The following is a 26490-nucleotide window of genomic DNA, read 5'->3' on the forward strand; positions in this document are numbered from 1 at the left end:
CCGGCCCTGCATCAGGGGCTGGAGCTAGGCAAGAATCTCAGTCCAAGTATTTCACAAGGAAGCACCGGTATGAAATTGTACCAGATCAGCCAGGATGGAGTTAACTTTCTTCATAGCAGCCCGTCTGGTGCTGTGTTTTGGATTTGTGACTAAATCAGTGCTGATAACACACCCATGTTTTACTGCTGCTGAAGGGCGCTGGCACAGCCTCAAGATCGTGTTTGTCACTGTGCTCTTGGGGGGCATGCTGAGGGTGGGCAAGGCGTTGGGAAGGGTCACAGCCAGGACAGATGGCACACTGAGCAAAGGGATCCCCATCCGGAGAGCATCCTGCTCAGCTATGAAGCCCGAGGGCTTGTTCTGGCCAGTAGGTGTCGATCAAAGACTAGCAGAGCATCATGGGAATGATTGCCCTTTCATCTTTCTCTTCCCTTCACTTAGTAACCTGCGTGATCTCAGCCCACCAGTTGTCTTACTTTTCCTCTTCTCATCCTCTCCCCCATCATGCTGAGGGGAGACAGCAAGTGGGTGGCTGGGCAGGTCTCAGTGCCTGGCCAGGGTCACCCCAACACAGAAGAAACCTCAGTTCAATTTTCCTGGTGTTGGCAAGTGCCAGCCTTGTATACAATAAGGTCACACACTGTGTGCCCCGTGAGAATGGTGCTGATAAAAGTGCACTGTTGGTAATGTAAAGGCAACAGAGCGAATCCACTTTACTCAGACAAGTTGCTCAGTGCAGAGGACCAACTTCTTTGGCCAATACAGAGAAGCAGATGGCCCTGTGGTGCATGACTCTAGGAGTCTGAGTGCGGTAGTCACCAGCTAAAGAAAATCTGCTTCTCTCTTCAGACCTGTAACTTTGATTCAAAGGTTTAAATGTCAGCACTTGTCATACCCACTTTTGTCTGCCGCGGGCTAGTTCTACGATAGAAATGTCTTCATATTCTTCTGTGCTTGGAAATGATTTTGACATTTTCTTGACCATAGACCATGATGACTAACGATGGTGTATTTGTCATGTTCTAACTTGCGGTCTGACAACAGTCAAAAAACTCAAGAACCATTGTGCTTCAAAATGAAGTTCTCAGCCATGGTACAACTTCTTAGTCACACCATTGCCCTATGATGCGAGTTTCCACAAGGATTAGGAGGTGATTTGATCTGTTTGTTTCCAGTAATGCCATTAAAGCTTCTGATTTATTCGAAATAGCACATCATTTGTTCTATAATTCTTTTGCAATTTACTTTAAGTTTCAAAACAGTTAATTAAAGGGTTTTGTGAAGAGCCTCCACGGCTAAGAGCAGTGACTTATAGCAACAGCCCAACAAAAGTGATATCTACACCATCACAAGCACGTACAGACATCACTCTCAGGTTGTCTCCTACCTGACGATCCCAGGATATAGGCATTGATATAAACCATAAACAACATCAGTAATTACTGATGTAGCAACAATAAGGAAGCAGCTCAAGAAGTTTACTGAAGCTGTGAAGAATTCTGATTGACAGGAAAATATGCTATTACCCCCACTGCCTTCTTTATGTGAGGTAAGATAGCCTGTCATTCGCTGAAGTTGTGTAGATTTTTTCATTAGTATTAATATGTACAAAAAGTATTTAGCCACCTCTGGAAGTTCTGGGGTGTTTTGAATATGATTTAATGGCAAGTATGAAAAACAAATGAGTGTCATAACTAGTCTCCAGAGATTTCCAAATGCCATAAGTAGACAGAGAGTTATTGATTGTTGCTTAACATGCCTGTAGAAAATAATGGGGTTACAGCATCTGTGCTGTAGCAAATGAAGTTATTCCATCTGCTGTGCCAGCACCAATATTTGAACATGTCCAAAGCTGAAGTCTCATTATTTGCAATGCCAGCTCCACTGTAACCAGAATGGAAAGAAAGTGGGTTCCCAAGCCCTTGTACTTTAGCTGTCTCACGCCAAAATTGTGAAGTGGTTCAAGGAAGAAGAGACAAATCAATAAGTAATTATTTTACAGCCCTCGCCACTCTTCACCAATGTCAACTAATTGAACTAATAAATAATTCATGGATTTCTTCATACCTCACTGGAGACAGGCAGCCGTTTCCTCAGATGTGTCATCGCACTTGATAAAGAGGGGACAGAGATGATCTTTCTCCATCTCATTTAAGCCACAAGTGGCCTCACGAGCTGAACGATGGTAGTTCGCTGTCCCTCTGGCAAGCTGAATGCTGCTGGCAGGGGAAGAGGAGAGGTCCAGGAGATGCAGGCTGCCTAATAATAGCATGTAGCTTTTATTCAGTTTCCTCTCAGCAAAATAAATGGGTCAAGGCACTCACATACGTGCTCCCCATTCCTGTGTATCTCTGATGGAGCCCACTGGAGAGGTGCAGTTGTGCAGCACCAGGATGCTCAGGGTTTGAGAGCTGGAGAAAGTGGGATGGCTATTGGGACACAGCCCCGTCACAGGCTTCCATCTGCTACTACAGGGCTGTGCAATTCATTTAGGCTTTGTAACGTCTAAAACAAGCCACAAAGATCTCTACATTATTTAGATATTTATTAACAGTGGTTTTTTTTCTGAGACTAATTACAAGCACTTCCATTTTACACTATTCCCAGGTTTTAAACATGACAGTGTGCCCTGATGCTCTGTGACTGCTTTTCCTTTGCCCTCCATCAGAGGACTATTTTGACTGACCCGGGAGTCTGATGAAGTCTGATTGACTTCTTTTCTTCATTTCTTAGATGAGTAAGATTTCTTGCCAGCTTTCAAAGAATTGAATATACCATCTTCTACATTCAAGTCTTTACATATGAGTTTAATATAAGAAATAAAATACATATGAGGGAGCTGAAAGGTTAGTTAGAAAAGCAAGCAGTAAGTTGCCGCTCAATTGTGAAATGCTATGTTATAATACGATCCTCAACTTGAAGTTGAGGCTGTGAACAGAGAAATCTGATGGGGTCACTTCCAGAAGATGTTTCACAGAAACCTATTTTAAGAGCTTGCAAGTGCTTCACTGTTTGACAGACTTCACCTTTTTGACTCATATTTCCCACAGGTATCTGCTTTACAGTGATAATTTTTCTTAAATTCAGCAGATATATTTTGGGTGCTTTTGAGAACCATCTTAGGGAAAAACTATTTTTTTTAATCAAGTTGAAAGAAATCTCACATGGAGGAACTCAAGAGCCCTGGTCTGGATCACAGATTTCATCCTGATGTCAGAGAGGTGAGTTTTGCTATTCTGATGAATTAACTAATTCTCAAGGATCTTTATTCACACATGCCCAGTAAAGACTTATTAGTGTTTGGTACCTAAATTCTCTGAAGGCATTGTCACACTGAGTAGCTGCAGCCTAGGTCGTAGAAGTTGAGCACAGCTTTTCTTTCAGTTGTCACCATCTCATGTCTCCATTGCCAAATACCTTCCTCCTCTGTACCACCACAGGTTCATCTACTACTGCCTGGATAAGGAGTGCACACCTGAAGCAAATCCCCTACCTGTCCACCACTTATATGCTTTGCTTTTCGTTTTGTGGTCTGATCTCACAATGCATGGGTTGCATTCCTGCAAAGTGAAACTGCCAGGGCAAATGTGGTCCAGAGTCCAGAGTGAAATCCCCTGCAATGCTTAAAGGGTGGACACCATTTTACTCCATACATCTGCTCCAATCGGACCACAGTGTTGGCATACGCAGACGTAGTAGGAATTTTCTGCCTGAAACACAGTGGGCAAGGTTGGGGCCAGGAAAAACGAAGGAGCAAGGAACCTGCTTGGAAATAAAAACAGGGCTGTTTAGGAGATGCTGCGAAGTTACTGGGATTTACAGTGAGTCTCAAATTGGAATGGAATCAAGGCAAGTGAAAGAGACATCTACAGAGGTTTTGCCATTTACTTCTCCCTCCAACTGCAAGCTGCTTTAGGTCCATCAGCAGCATGTAATTTCAGGACTGTTACAAATGTATTTGAATTTTTAAATAAAAAATTCCCTTTGGCTCCACCAACATGTTGCTTCCTGCTCTCCTCTCATCCTGTGCTTATGCTTGTAGCTGTAAGCTAAGCATGGACAGTCACTCAATTGGAATAAGTTGTCACTGATCTACTGGCTTAAATAGCATTTCCTCAGATTTATACATGCCTGAAATCCTGCTCTTGAGATTTGGCAGTTCAATGAAGAAAGAGCTATTTCTGAAATCTTTTCTATTTTAAAACAAAAATGTCTTTGCAGCCAAAATCTAAGTGTGTATTATTAAACCTCTTGCCAGCTGTAGCTTACTAGCAAGACAATAGGACACATGGAAGGTAAGAACAGGAGGAAATTCAGGTAAATCAGAAATCTCTTCAGGATTGATAATATTCAGGGCTTCTACCTCCTACAGTAGTATGTAATAGCAAATTTGTTAATCAGAAGAGGAAATGCACAGGATTTCTATAAATTATTTAATTCAGAAGTGACAGGAAAAGATTATTAATGAGTGACACTACAATATAATGATCTCACGGTGAGACCACCTGTGGATTAATGAATTAACATTATTACAAGAATCTTTGCTTAAGACTTATACATCTAATTTGATTGTGTTAAACATGCCACTTATTTATCATTGTTAATAGGATTTCTAATTTTAGGTATTGGTCTCAACATGAGAAAGGGGACAATATAGTCTAAAGAGTTTTCATTGATACATAACCTGTGTGGAAAGGTTGCACAGTATTTCTCTATGCATTCCCTCTATGTTCCAATGTTTTATCTGGTCTTGCTGCAACTACAGGTATAGACCATGGCAAGGTCAGCATCTGAAGAGCAATAGATTATACAGACTAATTAGGCAGGTGGGGTAGGAGGCTCAAACCTATTGAACAGCTTTTACTTATGCTTTAGGTAATCACATAGAAATACTGTGCCTCTCATTTTGCTTCTATCAGTTCTTAATGGTCTACTCCTCCCACCAAGACAGTTCTGGCACTCCTTCAGAAAGAATGCAGTGCAACCATGAACCACACAGAAGTCACAGTGGGAAAGGTCCTATGGAGATACCCTGGCCCAACCTCTGTTTGAAAGTGGGGCCTCACATCAGGTCATCAGGAGCCTTGCCAAGTCCTTTTCTGGTGAGGGAGATTGCCTCCCCTTCTTTGGGCAATGTATTCCAAAGCTTAATCATACTCATGATGAGGAATGTTTTTCTTATATCCAGAGAAAATTTCCCCTGAGATAACTTGTGTCCATTGCTTTTTTCCTGTTACCATGCATATCTTTTTCCAGTTTATAGAGCATCAGGTTAACAAGTACTGAATATCAGCACAGTACTGCTAACTCTATTCATCTTCAGACATGATTCACTATCAGGAGAGATTTTGGCTTTTTCTACTCTGATGATATCAGAGCAAGTTTTCTTGGGAGTCTCAACATGAGAGATTGCAATTAGGAACCAGGGATTATGAGTACAGGTATCAAACTGCCTGCCAGACTGATTTTTTGAGCCTCTCTGCAGATGATGTATAGCAGAGGCACTTAACCTATAGTCTTTGGGTTAGGGCCAGCCAGCCTGAAGACCAATCCATCTTTTGCAAAAGACTCAGAAACCTTTGCAGGATCAGGTTGGGAGCCAGAAAAGTTGTGCCAGCAACCTGCTTCCTGCTGCCTCCTTTTCCTAAAGAACTGCAGCCGCCCTCTCATTAAATTCAATCCCATGACATGGTTCACATGCATATTCTTGTCAAATGACTTCTCTGAAAGAGTGGTTCTTCTCCAGAAGAGTGGTGAGGCACTGGAGCAGGCTGCCCAGGCAGGTGGTTGAGTCACTGTCCCTGGAGGTGTTCAAGAAACATGCAGACGTGGTACGAAGGGACATGGTTTAGTGGGCAAAATTGGTGGTAGATGGATGGTTGGACTAAATGTTGGAGGTCTCTTCCAACATTAATGATTCTGTGATTGTATGGTGGATGCCTGTCTCTGGAGGCATTTAAAGCCAGGTTGGATGGGGCTTTGAGCAACTTGATCGAGCTATAGGTGTCCCTGTTCATTGCAGGGGAGTTGGACCAGGTGATCTTTAAAGGTCCCTTCCAACTCAAGCAATTCTGTGATTCTGTGATTCAAATGTACCTGTCTTATGATGGGCACCTCATTTTGCTGATGTGATGGAGCATGTTGGATTACACAATAGAGAAACTGCCACTGCATACAGCCCACGAGCTCCTACAAGAGGCTACACAGCCCCTCTGCTCAAACCAGCAGGTATTTCACCCAGCCCATAACTTTCCTCCAGATTACACAACTGATTGAGTATATTTCCTGCCTTAGGTTGGGGGATTTTGGGTTCTTCAGATGTGGGGCGATCTTTTCTGGTTGATTGAATAGTTATTTCTTGGGTTAAGAATAAATGCCTTTAAACACCAATCAAATTCCCTTTTAACAAAACAAGGCAAGTAGAAAGGTCTTTTAGCATAGGGAAAAAAAAAAAAAGACTTCTTTTTTCCACATGCAGAGGGCACAGAAAAGGAAAAAGGAGGCAAAGGAGCTGTCAGAGCAATGAATAGCCATACTGTCAGCAGTACCTCAAACGTTGTGATCAAACTGAAGAAAAACAAAACTGGAAATCAAGAAAAGGAGAGGCTAGGAAAACTGATCCAAAAGTCCCATCCATAAGTAACACTATCCTCCACACCTCTCCACCCTAAACATGTAAAGTCCACTTTTGGAGTAGAGTATAGGGAACTGGCTGCAGATGGCTGTTTTATTGAAGAGCTGTGGCACAGATCTAATTCCCTTTGGTCTAGAGATGTAGAAACAAATGACTGCAACCAAGGCAGTAGGGGGAAAAACAACCTAAACCTAGATAGTATGACTGAACATGACTGCTACATATGAAAAGCATACAGGATACAGAAAAGCATACTTTTAAAAAATGTAACCTACACCAACGAAGAGGAAATAGAACATTTAAGAAGTGATAACTTCTCATTTACCTGAAACTACAGACAAATCTCAGGTCTCTCCAGACATTTTGGCACAAAGCACACTTTTTTAAAGGGTGTGACTATGTACAGAATATTAAACAGTATGATTAAGTCTATATAGATGTGAGGATTTTTTCTTTACGTCTACCCCGAAGGATTTCAGTTCACAATTGTATATGATTGTTTACACATCATATGTTCATAGGCTCATATTTGAAAATGAAGAAAATAAGGAGGCTAGAAAATTTAGCAGTTCATTAAGATAAACAGAAAAAGTCAAAAGAAAAAAGCAATGACACTGTAAGGAGTCACTCCCCACCTTTGGGCTTTCTGAGGGCGCGGGGAAACGCTGGCCAGAGATGTTCTGATTTCCTCTACTCCTACTTCCCCCATGTGGTCAAAGTTGAGGTTTCCCCTTCTTTGCCTTAACACTTCAACTTATTGCCAACTTGCAAATCCTTTCTTATAATGCGTTGCAAGACCTCACTGAAAATGTGGAGCAGTCAAGTATAAATAAAGACCCACACCTAAACTGAAGTGAGTATGAATTTACAAAAATCTCATTTAAGCTGGTGATCACAAAAAAATTAATCCAAAATGGTTTCTCCCCAGTAGAATACATTAACTGTCCTAGACCCTTTTGAATAACAGTCTTGATGCAGTCTTACTAAAGTCCCATGAATTCAAAACATACTGCACAGTCTTCAATATGGAAAATTCTGCATTGCATCGGCATTGGGCCCAATCTTGTTCAACATCTTCATCAGTGATCTGGATGAAGGGATATAGGGCACCCTCAGCAAGTCTGCTAACAATATGAAACTGAGAGGAGTGGATGACACACCTGAAGGCTGTGCTGCCATTTAACATGACCTGGACAGACTGGAGAGTTGGACAGAAAGGAACCTGATGAGGTTTAACAAGAGCAAGTGTAGAGTCCTCCACCTGGGGAAGAATAACCACGCTGGTCAGTACAGGTGAGGGACTGACCTTCTGGAAAGGAGCTCTGCAGAGAAGGATCTGGGTGTCTTGGTGAACAGCAGGTTGGCCATGAGCCAGCAGTGTGCCCTTGTGGCCAAGAAGTCCAGTGGTATCCTGGGGTGCCTTAAAAAAAAGCTCAGTCAGCAGGTCGAGGGAGGTGATCCTACCCCTCTACTATGCCCTGGTGAGGCCACATCTGCAGTGCTGGGTCCAGTTCTGAGCTCCTCAGTTCAATAAAGAAAGGGAACTTCTAGAGAGAGTCCAGTGGAGGGTCGCAAAGATACAGGAGTCCTGGAGCATCTCCTATTTGAGAAAAGGCTGAGAGAACTGGGACTGTTCAGCCTGGAGAAGACTGAGAGGGATCTCGTCACTGTTTATAAATATCTAAAGCGTGGGAGCCCAATGGATGGGGCCAGGCTCTTTTCAGCAGTGTGCTGTTAGGGTAACGTCTATTCCAAAACCAAGCTGAAGATCTGATTACCTTTCAGAATCTACATCTGAAGGAAAAATAGAAGGATACTACATTACAAATACAGCTTAAAGTTTTTACACCTACATAAAATGTTGAAATTAATTCCTGTCCAAATATTTTAATTAATTTTCTTATTGACTTTTATTGAAGAGTTCCTTTATTTCCTTTTCCAAGAAGTAGGAGGTTTGCAGGATCCTAAGGTAAAGAAAATGTTTTTGTGAAAAGGGAAAAGCTACATAGAAAATATAGAAAGCCACATAGAAAATGAGAAAATGATCCACTCATGGGAAGCGAGTGCCTTTGATGTATATCATGGTATTTGCTTCAATGTCATTATCTAGTCTATAAAACCATCACAAAAAAATAAATACGGAAGCTTAAACACATTAGAATTGTTACATTCTCACAAATAACTAACATATTTCACACAAAACAAATCAGATATTCAAATTCACCTGGTGACTTTGCTGATACCTCCTACACATCCCCTGATATGGCTGTGGATAAGATGCAGGATCCATATTGTTATTTTAGGAACATCTTCATACAAAGAACTGTTGAAAAACCTCACTAATGATACAGAAATGTACAATAGGAAATTATATAGTCTGATGGTGGTTTCAAACTGAGCAGGCTCTCCTTTTGCATATTAAACTAAATGTCTTCGTGCAGCAGAATTCAGATTCTATGCACTGCTTTACACACACGGAGCATAAAATAATAGCGTGCTCATATAACATGGTCATTTCTAGCAATAAAAACAAAGTGCGCCTAAAAAGAGTTTATAATCTGAGAAATCAGTTTCTATGTGTTTGATCTTTACTGAATTCAAAGGGAGTGGTTGGTGCATCCCAGAGGCAGAGGTTCGCTCCTCGGATGCACCAGGGGCACACCTCCTCCACTGGGCACTCACCAGAGCTTGGGAAAGGACTTGCAGAGCTGCAAGGAGCCCCAGTGACAGCAGCAGGGTCCTGAGGGGCTGACGTCCCTGCCTGGCCTTTCCCTGTTCCCATCCCCAGGGAGGTACCTGACGGCTGTGCTGCCCCAGGACCCCAGCTGCCCAGCTCTTGGCCATGCCACCCCTGCCATCCTCATGGCACCACGGCAGAAAGAACTGTGCTGGTTTACAAGATGCACAACTTAAAAGTCTTTCTGCTTTTGCAGCCACAGCAGGGAGAGCAGTGGTATTCTACATTCACTTTGAGAAGAACGTACAGATTCAAGGCCAAGAATAACCAGGCCCTTCATGAGAGGTTCCTCTCAGGAAGTTATGGAGCAGAATTCCTCTGACAGTCTATGCCTTGGGAAATGAATTGAACCCTCACCGTCTATTATAGTAAAAGTGAAATCCTCTTCAGTTTAAGACACCTAATTTTAGCTATGACAGATGTTGTCGTGGGAGACAAATGTCTAAGCTTCCATCACAGTCAATGGGGGTCTAATCAACAGTCAAAGGGGGTAAAGAGTTGCCCTGATGGAAGGTGGGATAAATCATTACCTTCAGTGTCATAAGCAGCAAGAGCTGGGCTGCTTTAAAGAGGAGGGTGAGCTAGGACTTGATTCAGCTGGACAAAGATGGATACCTGTGTCTTTGGGTGTCCTACTGTACACCTGACCTTCAGCAGCTGCTTCAGCAGGGCTGGTGCCTCCCATAGCATATCCACCACCCAGGAGTAAGTGGATTAGATCTTCTGAGGAATTTAAAATATGGGAGCTCCGATAGCACTCTTACCCAATGGGGACTCCTACATGTAGATATCTAGTTTTAATCTGGAGCTAAGTCCCATGCCAGATGTTCTGCTTAAGCTAACAGCCTGCACTCCCTCTGCTGTCAGCAATGAGACAGAAGCAGCCCCGCAGCAGTTCAGCTCATGAGAGGTAGGCTGGATAAATCACTTCTTAGAAGTGCTTTCCCTGTTCCCTGTAGATGAATCCAGATGACAGATTAAACAAGATAATTAATAATGGGCTAAAGCTAGGTGTGTCCTTCCCTTTGCTCTTAGAGACATGGCAGTGCAAAAGATACTGCATCCTATGATCGTAATGCTAGTTCTTTGTGCCAGGGCTGCCCCTAACACTGCAGGCAGCTACAATGCACATACCCCTGCACTGTGAAATTCTGCACACCAGCCCTGACAATATTAACTCCCAGCTCCTTGCCTCCTGCCTGCATCTTCTTGGCACCTACAAACTGAAGGCTCTCTGTTTTGTCTGTGGCATTTAAACTATTGAAGGAGGAAACCTGTGAATGCCTTGATACACCAAGATCCACATAAAAACAGCTGCAAGGTGCTCATTTTAATCCAGAAATACAGTTGAAGCCACACTCAGCAGGAGGAAGACCTGTGCTCAGGGACCTGCTGTCAGCCCCACTTCTCCTGAGCCCTCCCTGCAGGCTGAGAAATCTCAGACAATGGAGATAAGAGGGCATGTAATCATCTAGAGGGCATGCATATGAGAGGGAAGAAGCCTGCATTTCAGTTTATGTGTCAGTGATGGTTTATTTCATCCAATGGCTGCCTGAAATAAACTGCAAATATTAATTGGCATGGAGACTCATCGTATCGATGTTCTTTGGGACATTTAGCCTGTGATTTCTGTTTCCCATAACAGTAATGTGTTGGGTAACATAAAGGGGGCTTAAAATAATTATGACACTTTTTTAGTTATTATTACTGAGCATGGAGACTGACCAACGCACTGCCAGAAGAGCTGAAAATAACATTGATGAAGATAGAAATCAGGTCTTAGGGCACTCCGTCATGCCAGCTCTAGTTCATATACCACAAGAAACTATGGGTTCCAGCTAAAAAAAAAAAAGAAAGTAAAAATTACATAATTCATTGCCTCTTCACACTTATCAAAACACTCTTCACACTCTTCAACTTATCAAAAGGCCATTTAAATGTTTCTTCCTGCTCCTACATCACACATACCCATTAATCAGGCCTGGGTGTTTGTTAATGTGATTAATACGTCCATACAGTCTTTTGGCACCGAGTGGTGTAGAAGTGCAGAGAGTAATGAGGACAGATCCAGGCTCTTCTCAGTGGTGCCCGGGGATGGGACATGAGGCAATGGGAACAAAGTGAAGTACAGGGGGCTCTGTCTGAGCATTTTTCCCTTTGAGGTGACAGAGCACTGTCACAAGAGGTTGTGGACTCCCTCCTGGGTGATGTGAAAAGGCTGTCTGGACATTGTCCTTGGGAAAGCAGCTCTGGGTGTCCCTGCTTGGGCAAGTTGGTCCAGATGACCTCCAGAGGTCCCTCAGCCAGCCTGCAGCTCCGTGCTTATTGCATTCACTCAGTTTGGTGGAGCACTGGTTGCTTTGTGACAGTACAAATTAGTTATATGACCACTTCAAGGATTTCTCTTGAGCTATGATCAACAGAACTCATGGACCAAAGTTTGGAGGCTGCTGAAAACCACAGCAGAAGAGAGAACACTGTAAAAAGAGAATAGATTACTTAGGCACATGACACATTCTGCTTTTCCCTAGGGAAAACTACTGGAAAAGGTCACTGATTCAATTTATTTTTGACCCACTTTAAACTTCTCTATAAAGGACGTGATTTGGTGAGCTCATTCACACTGGGCTGAACAGCGCAGCTAATATGCCTTGGGTGCTAATCATTTCAATTAACAAAAACTAATAATTTTGACTGAAAAATGTAAGCAGACTCATATTCTTCCTCACAGCCAAATGCACGGGGTCTCTATTAATTTCTGTCAATCCACGAAGCACGCTTAGGATCGTCTCCTCTCTTTGAGGCCAAATTCAATATTTGGCTGCAACCTGCCTTCTTACAAATCTCACCTGTCACTCAGTGGGAAATCTACATTCCTGGTAGTTGTTTCAGGACATAGTTTGTCCTTCCAACAAAGGGCATCCTGTTTTTCTTTGTTAGTTGGTCTTCCTTTCCAGAGCAGCAAAGCTTTACGTAATTAAAACCGTAGCTCCATTTCAAGGTGTTTTAAAGACGGTCGGAAATAATGTGTTAGAAGCAGTGCATGTAGCAACGTGAGTATAACACTGTATGCCTCTTCTCCCTGAAACAGCGAGAAACAAACTGTGGTTTGAAAACTTACTGTGCAGCAGAAGCAAATGTAAAGCAATCATTCAGGGAGTAAGATGTGATTTATTTTTTTTCTTCTGGAAAATTAGAAATAAAATCAATGGCTTAACTCTTAGAAACAGTTCATAGCAGAAGTCTATATAAAAGGTTTGCAGACTTGTTTTTCTTTAGCTCCCTCTAGCTTGGTAGCTGGACCAAAATACTGCTATGTTTAGTCCCACGAAAATGCAGACTAAATATAGGATGTAGAATAACACTTTAGGAAAAGAAAAATCCAAAATTTTCATCTGTGGGTGTCTTTGGTAAGAGGTTCGTTCGTGGCTGACTGGATGCTGATCTTATTCAGTGGGACCCGTGGGACTGTGCACTTCTAAGCTCAAGGACACTTTTATCCTGCTGTGTCAATGTGCACAAAGGAGTTTTGGATCTGCTTTTTGTTCTCCCAAATCAGTTCTTTTCCGCTTCCTTACTGATTTTCTTTTTCCCTCTAACAAAGAAAGAACATCACACTGCTGAATCCCACACACCTCCAGGCAAGAGGCTGCTGCCTTGCTACACCATCACAGCTTCCTAACCTTGGTGAGGCCAGGAGGAATTACATTCCCCTCTGGCAGTAGCAGGAAATACCACAAGATGTTGTTTTGTTACGTTCTGACTTCTCTCATTTTTGTCTCTCATGTCACCTTTCAGTAACATACGGAACATGAATTCACAAGTTGCAACAGCAAAATAGGAGGGAACAAGCATGGCAGATACAGACTCCAAGAAGCTGCGGATGCTACCACGCTGCTCTGTCAGCAGCAGCCTCCCGGGAGGCCAAGGGCTAGGCAGGATAAGACCATGTACAGCTCACACATCTGGGAAGATATACCCCTTCTCCAGCTCCAGCCACTAAGCGCGTTTGGCAGGATTTAAGTGTCATTCTTAGGGACGTTCTGGTTAATGCTATCAAATGAGGAGAAGACGTTTCAGCACATGCACAAAGCAGAACTATACTAAAATTAACTGGGGACCATGGTGACCAGGACCATTGTAAGTGCTCTTTCTGGCTCAAATCAAGACAGTTCATTTCCGACTTGGAGTGGTTACTCTTTTCTATCCAAGCTGCAGCATTCCTTTGATGAAATTTGACTCCTCGGAAGCAGAATGAGAGCCACCCTCCTTTAGGAAAACAACACGACCGCTCTTCCCTTCTATCTATGACTAACTCCAATTAGAATCTACCCTTTTTTGAAATATTCAGGCATCATTTGACGCACTTTTGAAGGAAGATAAATCTGATCACAAAGATCCCTCACAGGAGGCAGATACACTCATCTGTGAGAAATGGGAGGTGAAAGCTCTGCAAGGATGGAGCACTCTCAAACTATCTGAAGCACTTGATGGATCTTTTCCCACCCTCTGTGATTAATAGTATGCATAAGCTATTCAGTCTGCACGCATTTTGCTTGAGGAAGCCTTGATTTGAAAAATGAGACAAGTGCTTCCAAAGCTGTCATTGATAGGAAATTAGGTGATAAAAGAGAGCACATTCAAACAGCTCTTAAATATTCATAATTAGAGCTGTCAAATCATTATACTATCCCTCCTCTCTCCTGCATTTACCCAAACGTTCTGTCAGGAGTAATGAAAACAGCAAAACCAGGGGGATGTGGCAGTACTAAAGTGCATCAGAAGTAATGGCAGGAGGACAAACCAGGGGCACAGACACAATCATCAAGTCAGGTGTTTCTAATAGTTAACTTGCAATGTTGTGAGGTTTTGAGTTGCTTTTCTTTTAATGAATAGTACCATCATACATTTCTCCTTCTGCTAAGTCCCCCCCCTCTTGTGTGGTAACAGAATCTCTCGCTTACCAACTTGGAATTTTTTCCTACGTATACATTCCTGGGTGATTTTTCTCATGATTCTAGAAAAAAAAAAAAGAAAAATGTCAAATGTAAAACTATAATAATAAGCAAAAAAGCTGATTTATTTGACTATTATGAAAATAATAGATAATTCTATGATTTTTTCTAAAGCATCGTGTTGATAGAAGTCCCACGCCAGGTTTTCTAAAGCATCAAGCTCCTGAACTTCCCCAGCAGCTGCCAGATTCCCTCCAACAGGCAGCACCACATGTTTCAGGTTGCTCCTGGCTGGACCAAATGCTTCTGGAAGAGTGATGTCTGCTCAGGGGGAAACTCTCACCATTTGGTTCACATCTTTACAATCTGCCTTCTGTCAGTGCGGGACTGCCTACAGAAGATAACCTGTCATAGAGCTCCTACAGGTACATCTCCCTGTGCTAGCGGGTCACATAGGGAAAATGCAGCTGCAGGAGCTCTAGTGCAGCCACAGCCTTAACTCGATCTGAAGCATACTGCAGTGACTCGGACCTGTCATCAGCGTCCATTATATTGGCCCTTAAGGAGCAGCAACGACAGGTTACAGTTCTTCACCCAGAATGTTTAACTACTGCTGGGACCATTTCTAAATTTTAAGAGTGTTCTAACGTTGGCTTGAAACCCACCTGAGAAGCAGCAACTAATATAGAGCAGTAATTGAGGCACAGCAGCACTGCCCCCCAGTTTTGGTACAGGAAAGGAAGGCTGATGCCTGCAACTGAAACATAAGGAGGACGTATGCATGAAAAACAGAACAACTTCCAAAGACTTGTTGAAGTCCATCTCCCTGTGCTAATGAAAGAAGACTGGTTTGTAAAAAAAATGGAAGGGATCACTATCTGTTATATATGTCTCCTGAGAAATATCACGTGGTTAGAGCTGGGCTGGGATAAAATTAGTGATTCACAAAGCATATTGATTATTCAGAAATTAATTTTGCAGAGTGAAAAAAATACTCGTTTGGCAATTCTGTAACCATCTCTATCAATGCCAGCTTAGCTTGTGATCCTGATCTGTGGGTAATGAAAGAACTGATGGACTAAAAGAAAGCGGCCCCCGCTGGGTGACTAAGCACTCAGGTCATCTATTAAAAACTGGGCGGACAGGAAGGCTTCTTCCATGAAAGATAGAACGTGCTGAATGTACCCTCTCTATTCATCCATATCTGCAAACAGGTGAACTGAATGTGCATGTCGTTTTTTATACTGTATAAGAAATGTATCGTGTAAGCAGGCAAGTATAAAACATTTTTCCCATGATTTTGTGATAGTGCACTTCTGCAAAGATTTTGTGCTCAATCCACCATGCCCAAAGTCTTTCTCTAGTCAGAGTAAGGCAGGGTCCACAGTGTTATCCCTTCAGACTGGACAGGCACCAGATTGCATTCTCCTTCACAACTGTAGGAAAAAGCAAGCAGCTGCAACTTGAAAAATAGCAAAGGGCTCTGAGAAGAGTGGACTTTATGGAGCGTTAGGAGGGATGCTATGATAGTGCTTCTGAGAGAAGAAAGATGCTATTCCCACCAAGTGGTGGGCAGATACTGAAACATTTCTGCTGTCACATTTTGATTTTATGTTATGTGTCTTCATGTTAGCCCCTAATTTGCTGCTTTTTATAGCTCTGTAATGAATACAGTTGAACAAATGTTACTGTGGTTACCCCTCCCCCTCCCCCCCAAAAACACTACTGTGAATTTTCATTTGCATTTTTAAACAAACACTCTGGGATTACACTCCTAGTTCATCTTCAGCAAATAATCCAGTGAATTGTCTAATGAGAAGCAACAACAACCAAAAGCAGTGGGAGTTGTGTTTTGCACACGCAATAGGCTCAGATCTACCAGAGAGAAGCGAAGACTATGTATCTAAATGGGCCTCCATGGACCATTGTGTGAAATCAATACAGAAAGCAAAGTGTCAGAAGCCTCCTGCTTCAGTGCTCTACTGAAATATTTACAGTATCTTTGTCTTCAGAGTATCTTTGTCTTTGACAGATTAACTGGAAGAATAATGACAGCAATACAAAAATACAGCAGTGAGTAAATGGAGTGAAATCCTGAGCCACTGAATCCAAAAGGAGATTTCTGAGTGGGAGCTGGATTAGATTGTTCTGCCCTACTCCTTTGCAGACATTTTATATATATATTGCTTTTAGACCATGCCCCAGAGCGTAGCGCTGCTGCACCTGAAAGCATGCAGTCTCAAAGAGAACAAAAAGCAGAAATCTCCAACTCACCCCTTTCACTCAGGAGAAAAAGAACTCTTTCATTTTTAATGTAACTTTCTGCTGGTACCATTCCCTGGGCTGACTCACTCCAAGGTCAGACAACTGCTGGCAGCACACAGGAAGCGGCAGGGGTTCTTAGCCAGGGAGGCAGGTGCAGAAAGGAGCACCACCAGCTCAAAGACTAGTTATATTTATTGTCTGTGCACCTCAAACAGAATAGAATCCCAGAATCATAGAACCATTAAGGGTGGAAAAGACCTCTAGGACAACCAAGTGCAACCATCAACCCATCCCCACTATGCCTTCTAAATCGTGTTCCCACGTGCCACATCTCTACAGTTCTTGAATACCACCAGGGACAGAGACTCCACTGCTTTTCTGGACAGCCTGTTCCAAGGCCTCACCACTCTTTAGGAGAAGAAATCATTCCTACTACCCAACCTGAGCCTTCACTGGTACAACTTGAGGCCATTACCTCTCACACAATCGATCAATCTATCAATGACATCCCCTCTGTACTGTCCTGGTGTGTTAGATGGCATGGATGAAATACATGAAGCTGACTTGAGAGACTCCAGGTTGGACAGAAGATGACCCACAGAAGCCTCTCTGAGCACAGGGTCCACTGGATAACAACAGGTTCAGTGTAGGGCACAGCTGCTCCAGATGACGACCACTGGCTGCAGCTGGTACTTAAAGTCAAGGACTGAAAGTGGGTGAGACACAAATGGGGCAAGAAGGGAGCGTTCAGCCAAGGCAGTCAAATGAGTCTGTTCGGCTTTCCGCTTTTAACCTTCGAGGAATTTCTTAAGTAGTTTGATTGCCAAACCTATTTATACAGAACCAAAGCACCAAAGTGTAGAAAACAAATAGACTGTGAGTAAAAATACAAGCAAGAAATGAGAGTGGAGGAGGAAAAAAATAGCTTTTTCAGAATCACTAAGAAAGAAACTAGAAGAAAAAAAGACTTTGGAAATGAAATATATGTAAAAGTACCTTGAATTGTCACTACCTGACAAGGTCCCACACAGAAAAAATAGGATCCTATCTGTGTCACATGGCGGCTGTACTTGAGTTACTCAGGTTGCCACTAAGCTTACTAAAGAGAAATAAGCACTTGTAGGGCAAGCTTTGTCTTGTCTCAAAGTCATCCAGAACATCTCAGAATTCCTAATATCTCTTCACAGGCTCCAGTAGGAGCCTAAAAAAACAGCTCTGTGGACTCCTAAAGTTTAGATACCTAAAGTGACTTATTTTGATACTACATTAATGTCCCTTACACTCCTGCATGACCCCTTCTACTTGATGTTCTCTTGAACTGTTAAGTTCTGTGTTCTGCACTTCTCAGAGAGAGGTGCCCATCACATACAAAAGCTGCCATACAACCAAGATAGAGTTCAAAATGCTTGGGAAACCAGGACTTGATACACCACAACACATATGAGGGGTAGATTCAGATGCCTCAGGGCATCACTGACATGCACTGCCGGTTTCTTGCCATAACGCCAATACCTGACCAGGTAGCAACCAGTATATTCTTCCCACCGTGAAGAACGTTGTAGAAGTAGCAACTATGGCAACTATAGCAACCACTTCAGATTTGTCAAATAAAATTGTCTGTGGTAATATGTCCTTCACAGGCTAGGTTCAGCTCTTGTATAAACCTGCTGAAGTCAGTGAGAAGTTGTAACAGGAACAGAACAACAGTCCTAGTAGAACAACAACAGCAGGCATATTCAGTAGCATACTAATTCCATTCACTAAATTGGGCACTTTCCCGCTTTAGTAAAATAATTATAGTGAAAGAGATGCTTATAGAATGAAAAGTTTGGAACAAAGTTCGATTTAAACAGAAGTGAATGAAATGAAAAGGTACATTTTCAGCTGGCAGAAATAGGATATATTTAGATTTTGGTCAGAAATTCAAGGACTGTTTTTATCGCCTCTAAATAAGGCAGCAGAATTCTGAGGTTCTGGGTACTGGAAGTGATTCTGGAGGCACATCCTCTTTGGAAGAGGATTAGGGTAATTTTCTACACATTTATATTTATTAATAGAGGGGAGAAGAAAAATTTAACAGTCTCCAAATCGATGGAACCTTGCAAAGCACTCCATGCTGTGAAAAGCTTCAGTCCAGAGCTTCTACTTTATGCTCTGGCACCCTTTATTAAAGTATTGCTGACTTCTCTTCATCCCAAGAAAAGCTGAGATGTTATCAGGAGTTCTTCACTGATTTGAGAATGTACTCTTTGACCTGCTAAATTCCTCTGCTCAGCATTGGTGAGGCTGCACATTGAGTAGTGTGTCCTGTTCTGGGCCCCTCAGTACAAGAGAGACCCGGACATAGTGGAGAGGGTCCAGCCTCAGGGCTACCAAGACAGTGAAAGGCCTGGAGCACCTCTCGTATGTGGAAAGGCTGTGAGAGCTGGGACTGTTCAGCCTGGAGAAGAGGAGGCTCAGGGAGATTTCATTGATGTGTATAAATACTTGAAGGAAGGGTTCAAAGAGGACGGAGGCAGGCTCAGTTCAGTGGTGTACAGTGACAGGACAAGAGGCAATGGACACAAAGTGCAACACAGGAAGTACTCTCGGCACACCGGGAAGCAATTCTGTGCTGTGTGGGTGATGGAGCACTGCCACAGGCTGCCCAGAAGATGTGGAGTCTCCTACTTGGAGATCTTCAAAAGCCACCTGAACATGGGCCTGGGCCTGGGCCTGGGCCCGTGCTCTGGAGTCCCTGCTGGAGTGGGGGGTTGGGCCAGATGGATCCAGAAGGCCCTTCCCTCTTCAACCATTCTGTGACTGTATGATTCTATAGAATGACTCTCAGCTCAACTCGCGCACTGGTAAGCTTGGCTACAAATTGTTGACTGTCCCAATTTATGTCCATGGTGGTCTTCCAAAGGGTGCTAAGCAGAATCTTCACATCCTTACTGAACAATGCCATTGCTCAGCTCTTTTCTTGGATTTGTTTTTTGGGGGGTTCTTCTGTTTTGTTTTGCTTATGAGCTGCTGGCCTGACTAGTTGCTGGCTTTCAGTGTTTTTGATGGATTTGGGCCAACAGTCAAGTGACCTTGAGCTCATGTTCTGCCAGCTGCTCTTTGATGCTATTCTGCCTACTTCCCAGCTCTTTTCCCTTTCTCACCTGCAGAGCTCAAGGGTGTCATCTCATTCTAACAGGACAACTTTCCTTGCTCCCCTCTTCCCTGCTGTCTTGAGAAAGACAAGGACACATTTCTCAAACTCATTGACCTCAGTGCAGTAACTCCGGGTTTTACCGGTAAAACAGACAGAAGAGTCAAAGCTACAGTTGCACATACACCTGCAAAAGCTGCAAAGCACCTTTCTGCTATTAAGAAATGAGTGGTGCAGCCACTCTACAATGCACAGAGCAACACAGGTGGTGATGGACAGTGAAGTCTTACTAATGGAGAGCTCTGGGGTGACATAGCAATTTTAATACTTGGGGGGAATCTTGTGCCCTCTACAACACCTCTTAGCTTCACAGATTCATTAGGGGGCACTTGCAAGTGCTCCTGGTGAAAAAAAAGGGGAATTTTGGGTAAAAAAAGGGAATATTAACATGATCCAGAGGAGTGATTGCAGCTCCTATAGGCACTCTTGAGTCACCTTCAACTGTCCAGTGTTGGTGCTGACAGCAAGTATTTCTCTGCAGACTGTGCAAATCTCTCCAGCACTCTGGGTGAGTACTTGGCTGCTGATGTCCACAACGTCACTGCTCCCTTGTTATCTGTACCCAAGCCAAGAAATTTCAGGTGAGCTCAGGATGGAAAGGCAAGCCACAGTCTGCCCCTTGAATTGCACGACAGCATAGGTGTAAACCGAAGTGCAGAGTACATGGGACCTCTTAGGTACTTTGGAAATACAAGTGGAGTTCTTGGGATAGAAGGGAGGTAAATAGGCAACATATCTGTTCTGAAAACCTCTTGTGCATGTACACATGCCCAATCTCCCTGTGCAACAGCATCACGTTAACTACGTACATTCAAAGGCTTTTAAATCTTGTGATTTCACTGGAAGAGGAAAGCTGAAAGTAGTGCACTTATTTATAATGAAGGCATTTACAGAAGCAAGACTCTTTTACCTGTTTACTGTGTGGTACTCAGAAAAGAGGGTTCTGTGAGCATGTGCATCAAAGAACTGAAAAATGTATCTCCATTATCTGTGTTAAATATCCTACTAATGTGGAAAAAAGATTAAAGGTCATCAGTCAAATGTAGTCATGACACTGGAAAAAAATATCTCATGTTGGTTTCAAGTGATCTTTAGGCTCATGATATTCTTGTTGAACAGAGGAGATGTTGATCAAGGAATGATTAGGAGTCCTGTGCCTTTTGAAAGAGGTCAAGAGTGCCTTTTGAGATGAGTTTAAGATGTTTTTATTAACCTGTCTCAAGATAGCTGATTGCTTTCTAATGTGATGAGACCTTCTCCGGTACTTGAATTTTAAAATATTTAGAGATCTTCATTGAGTAATGCCTCTTAATAATGATTCACAAAAAAATGAATTACTGTGTAAATGAAACTCAGGGCAAATTTTAATAAAATCAAAGAGGTTCCAGTATTCTGTAAAAAAAAAAATCTTTTTTTTAATAAAGCACTTGCCATAATAAGGGTAACTCAAAGGAAGTTACCCTTAAAGAAATGACTTTGGAACTAGATGGACCTCATTTTCTTTTCACGCTAACCTTCTGTGTATGTAAATACGTTAATTTCTAATTCTAACTGCTTTCAATTAAATTATGGTTCATTATAGGAGCAGAAACGTGAGAAGAAATGAATACATCTATGCTCAGGTCCCAGGGAGCAAAGCTGTTTTCAGCCTTGATGGTTTCTGATACAAAATCTATTTTGCATCTTGATGGCCAAATAGACTGTATTCACATTCACCTCACAACTTTGTTGCACAGTTCGAGAAGTGCAAAGTGATGACTGACTAAACAAGAATCAGGCCTTCACAAAAGAATTTCCATTCCTGTTTTATGATCCCAATTCCCATTTTGTTTACCCTAAAGCAAATCCATTTAAATCTATCAGAGTATACGCATGGGAAAACACAATAAGGAAGACCGTAATGAGAGGAATTGAACAGTAGTGTTCATATTTAAATGGCTGCATGCTTTGTAAAGTTAGCATATATAGGATTTTGTTCATGAACTCTTTTTAAACTATGACAGCTTAGGCCTTCTTGAAAGACAGCTCCACTATCAGCTCTGAATTTATGAAGAAGGAGCCGAGCAGTTTTCCAGTAGGTTCTGCCAGCCAGAGCTATTCATGGTAGATCAGTTTCCTGTGCAGTGTTTTCACCTGGCTGCATGTTAGAAGGCAAATTATTAAATCTCTAATGAAGCTGGTGGCTGTTCAAATTCGTGTGTCTTGGCTTTGTTATACAGCTATGTGACAGAATGCTCAATTGTCTCATCTGCCATCTGGTTCGGTGTCAAGATGTGCTTTTTTCCAAGTGACATTCTGTTGTCAATTGCAACATTCTTGACATTTCTAAATGTCTTTGTCAAGAAGTTTGTGGTCTACTTTATGTTTCCACAAGAAAGTGTTGTTGCTCACCCCCGGTACTGTAGGACTTGCTGTCGGTGGCAGCGGGAGGGATCGCACACCCTGTCATTTCTACACAGCACCTTAGAAAACCCTGAAGCTTTGCAATCATTCCTCCCAATTCCCTGCCAGTTTCACTTACAAGTGAAGAACTAAGATGGCTTCACTTGTTCTATTTCTATTTTGTTCCTCACTTGTCCTACACTTTCAGTATTCTTCTGACACTGTGCACACGTGTGGCATCAAAAAGATGACTGTTGGTCATCAAGCCTAAGCTACCTCGTGTAGGGCAGGACCACAAAGAGTTAGTATGCTGGTGAGGTGCTTAGCTTACAATTCTTTGTTTAATAAACTGGTTGCATATTGGGTTATACTGTGCAATGTATTGTATTGCAGTGTATGAGTGTGATTTTTGTCTTTTGAGCCTTCCAGTCCACACAAACCAACATGTTCTCCTGGGGATATTTTTAAATATCCCGGGGAACTGGAGGGAATAGCCAGGAAAAGCTACCTTGCTCAGGGCTAACCCACCGCATCTGAGCAGGCATGCAATATAAGTTACAAAGATTATAATAGTTGTCTGAGTATCTTATAAACTTTTCCCCTTTACATACCTTTTCCAACAGGGTAACCTAATTGTATCCCTGCTAAGCATATCTTGCGGGTACACAGACAATTGTTAACATTCTTGTACCTGATTGATTGTACTCGATCTGTACCCTCAGAAAAGAAAACAATACAGAGCAACTCCCGATGCTCTGATGGCTGTAAAGCTGTGCCCCTCTAAATAGTCCCACTAACAGTCTCTGCACCAAAGTAGATGCAGATAGCTGGCAAAGCTCATGTAACCTAAGGCAGTGCCAAGCCAAGGGTCGGGCTATAGACCCGCACTGCAACTAGGGGAGACTTGTTAGTAAAAGCTTTCAAGATCAGGCGCTGCATGGCTTTCATAATGCATTTAAATAACTTCTCTTAGACTTTGCAAAAAAAAAAAAAAAGTTAATACTGTGCAGAAAAAGGTCACAATGGCACTTACATTTCAACAAGAGGTAATTAACATATTATTTGGCCTTTCATTTGTCAGTTCTTATAAAGTGATCTGCATGGCCAGCAGTTACATAAGTAATCTGTTGTACTCTTGTTAGCCGAGAAAAAATTCATTAAGAAACTCTATTAGCTTCATGGAGGGGCTATTAAGTACCACATAAACTATTTGCACACTTCCAGGTTTTCTCTTGAAGATTCACACAGAGAATGGATACACAAAGTTGCTTTGTGGGACAACTGTCATAAAATATGTGTGTCTAAACAGAATACATATTCAGTACTCAAATATCCAGTTGGAGCTACTCTCCTTCATTTTTATATAACAGGTGAAACTGCAGGGCCTTCAGATTTCCTGCTCAGTGAGATACACTGCTAGAGAATTTTGCGTTCAAAAGCTGCAGTTTAGATATATAACTTGTGTCAATCCATTTTCCACACAGACAAGTTAAAGATGAAACTGTGGTAGCAGCCAGTGTATTTTTGGTTTATCCAAACAAGCTCTCACCTAGCATTAGCCCTCCTTATCTTCACAAGTCCCACTCGCTGCCCTCAACTTATGGCAGAATAAGCAATATTTTGCTCTTCTGTACTCTGATAAAAACCTCTGTGTTATGATGGGATTTTAGTGCAGCTACCTCCAAAGTTTGCTAGGAATCTTAAGTCAAAAGTTGTTTTTTAGACTCTGAAATCTATACCATCCTACCCATTTTCATACAGAAGAAAGAAACTTTTCCTTTCAAACTTGTTATAATACCAGGCTGAAAAAAGATTGGACAAAGAAATATCTCAAGTGGTTTTGAAGGCTTGTACATCCAGGAACTTTGTAAAAAGGAAGTTTGCAACAATCTATTGATTTTTCCAAAATTATAATGAAACCAGGGCAGAATCATTGCCTATGTCCTGTTTGATCATGGCCTAGCAAATCTGTATATGAAAAAAAAATCAGTGGATTTCTAAGAGGAAGGGCTCAAAGCTTCAGTTCACAAGATTCATGCTTAGTTCATACTTAGTTTTATCTGCCTAGGCTTCAACCTCAAATTTGAAACAAAAGAAGATGCAGGTGGATGGTCTGCAGAACAAGAGTACCCAGCTGAATTGGTGTAGGAGGACAGGTTTATGAGCGTATTTTATTTCTCTCTATATGTAATTTTTAAAAAGCGTAATAGTGTATTTTGCATGGAAAATGCAAACTCAAACATGAAGGTATAAAGGCAATATTGTATTTTTTTTCAAAGGACAGTGGTGAATATCAGAAAGTGTATTTTTCCAGTACAGCAAACAAATATCTGCCACCTTGAAGACCACCGCTGAATGCATTGAGATGATAAACACAAATTTCCAATCCTTAACCAGACCTTTTGTCAAACAAGAAGTTTGACATTATCCATCTACTTCTCTTTTTGTTCAAATTCTTTGACTCTAGAATTATTTAGAAGACACGGGTTTAGTGTTAGATGTTTTCACCATAGTAACCCATAACCTGAACAAGAGCTTATCCCAAGACCCATGAATATCCTCAGTCCAGTCCTAAGTCATCGACAGTTGTTTTTTTCCTTCCTCTCTTTCTCTAATCAGTGGAAACATAATGAGAATATGCTTTATCTAGAGCTGTTTTGCACAGCTGGAGTAAATTGGAGTGAAGAAAAAGCTGCAATAATTTGAACCACTCATTTGAAGAGATGTTGATCTCTTTCTTCCCTACTGGTCCTCTAAAACTCATTTATGAAGTATTTTTCCATTTAGCTTCTCTCTTCTTTCCTCTGCTCTCTACAGCTGTAGGTGCCTCTGTTTTCATTGACGCAGAATACAAAGCCCAGGGAAGGCCTTATTAACTAAGTGAAAGGCAATAGCTTTTCCACTACATAAGGCTGTCCACACTGCATGTGCGGCTGGGATTTTCCATGATCCTCTAATTGACGAGTAAAAGCAACAAAGGTTGAGCCATAAACTTTATTCACAACCCAACTATTTCTCAAACCTATCTCCAACTATTTCTCATCCTTGCCACACCATCCAAACTTATCACACCATTTATACCAGTGCATTAGAGGAAAGTTAAGCCCAGCTTACTTACACAGTTTGGTAGGTACTTTTTCCAGGAACCCAGAAGCAGATACACACTTGAAATGCAAGGTCTGGCACACCTTTACACAGAAAATAGCCGTTCTGTCCACAGAAAAACCAGTCCAGAGACAGACTGCAGACTGCAGCAAGGCTGCCCCACAAGTCAGGTGAAATTTAGCCTCACAGAAAAAAATTAGAAATACTACAAAACATGATAAAAAAAAAGGGGGGGGTAAAAAAGAGACAATAGTTTCAAAAAACAGGAACAAATAAGAAAACACAGCAGAAATAACAGAGATGTAGCTGAGGAACCTGCATTAATGAAGAAGGAGGAACTAGTGACAGAAATGAAATGGATGGCAGGAAATCAAGGCTCCAAATGATGGATTATGTGGAGCATCTCCAAGGCACTCTGGATGGGTCTTTAGGGAATGAGGCAAGTTTCCAGAAACCCAGAGAGCAGGCAAGTACAGGATCATCTTCAAGAGAAAAGGAATGTGTCCTTTGTCAGAATTTGAGACATTTGGATGGGAAGAGAACGTGAATGTGAGTGTAAATACAAGAAAGTGACAAGGAGCAGCAACACAGCTCAGCAAATGCTCTGTTTCCACAAAAAAACCAAACAACCCTATCACAATAAAGTTTGGAACTAACACTTTTCCTGCACTGAAGGCACAAGGTAGTCCCAGTAACAAAGACAGAAAATGAACTGTATGAAATATCTGCAGGTTCGAAATCAGGAGTTAACAGTATTGTAGATTAAGCCATTCATGTGACCTTTGACACAGAAACAAATATTTTCTGTTGTGAAAATGTGCAAATAATTAATGATTTTCATTGTATTGCTCCTGATTGTTGCTACACACAGAATTGCCCTACTCTCACCTGAACACCTTCTCAGTAACTGAAGAAAACTGCAGACTGACCAAGTCTTGCTTACATGAACATACTGGAAACTGAGATTCTGTTCCATTTTACAGGTTTGCTGCTATACTTGTAGCACAGCAGCGGATGAACAGAAGTATGCTGCATAAAGCTAAAAGAACAAGGATATGCTGCATGGAACTGCTGATTTGGTTATGTAGTGGCACAAGGGAGGCACCAAGCAGCTCAGAGGCTTTCTCATCCCCACCAAGGACCTGGGAGCTCTGACTGCAGATTAGAACAGGGAATTTCCTTGCCCAGATCTGAGGGTTATGATCCAGCAGCAGTA

At 42.1% G+C, this 26490-nt stretch overlaps 1 non-coding gene across 1 annotated transcript; it reads right to left on the reverse strand.

Moving 5' to 3' along the window:
• Positions 1–14742: 14742 nt before the first annotated feature.
• On the reverse strand, positions 14743–14800 carry MIR7456 (microRNA 7456). The gene has a single exon (NR_105624.3). It is a non-coding gene; the product is annotated as a microRNA 7456 (primary transcript).
• Positions 14801–26490: the final 11690 nt, after the last annotated feature.

The sequence above is a fragment of the Gallus gallus genome, chromosome 2 (assembly GCF_016699485.2).
Source record: "Gallus gallus isolate bGalGal1 chromosome 2, bGalGal1.mat.broiler.GRCg7b, whole genome shotgun sequence".
NCBI lineage: Eukaryota > Metazoa > Chordata > Aves > Galliformes > Phasianidae > Gallus > Gallus gallus.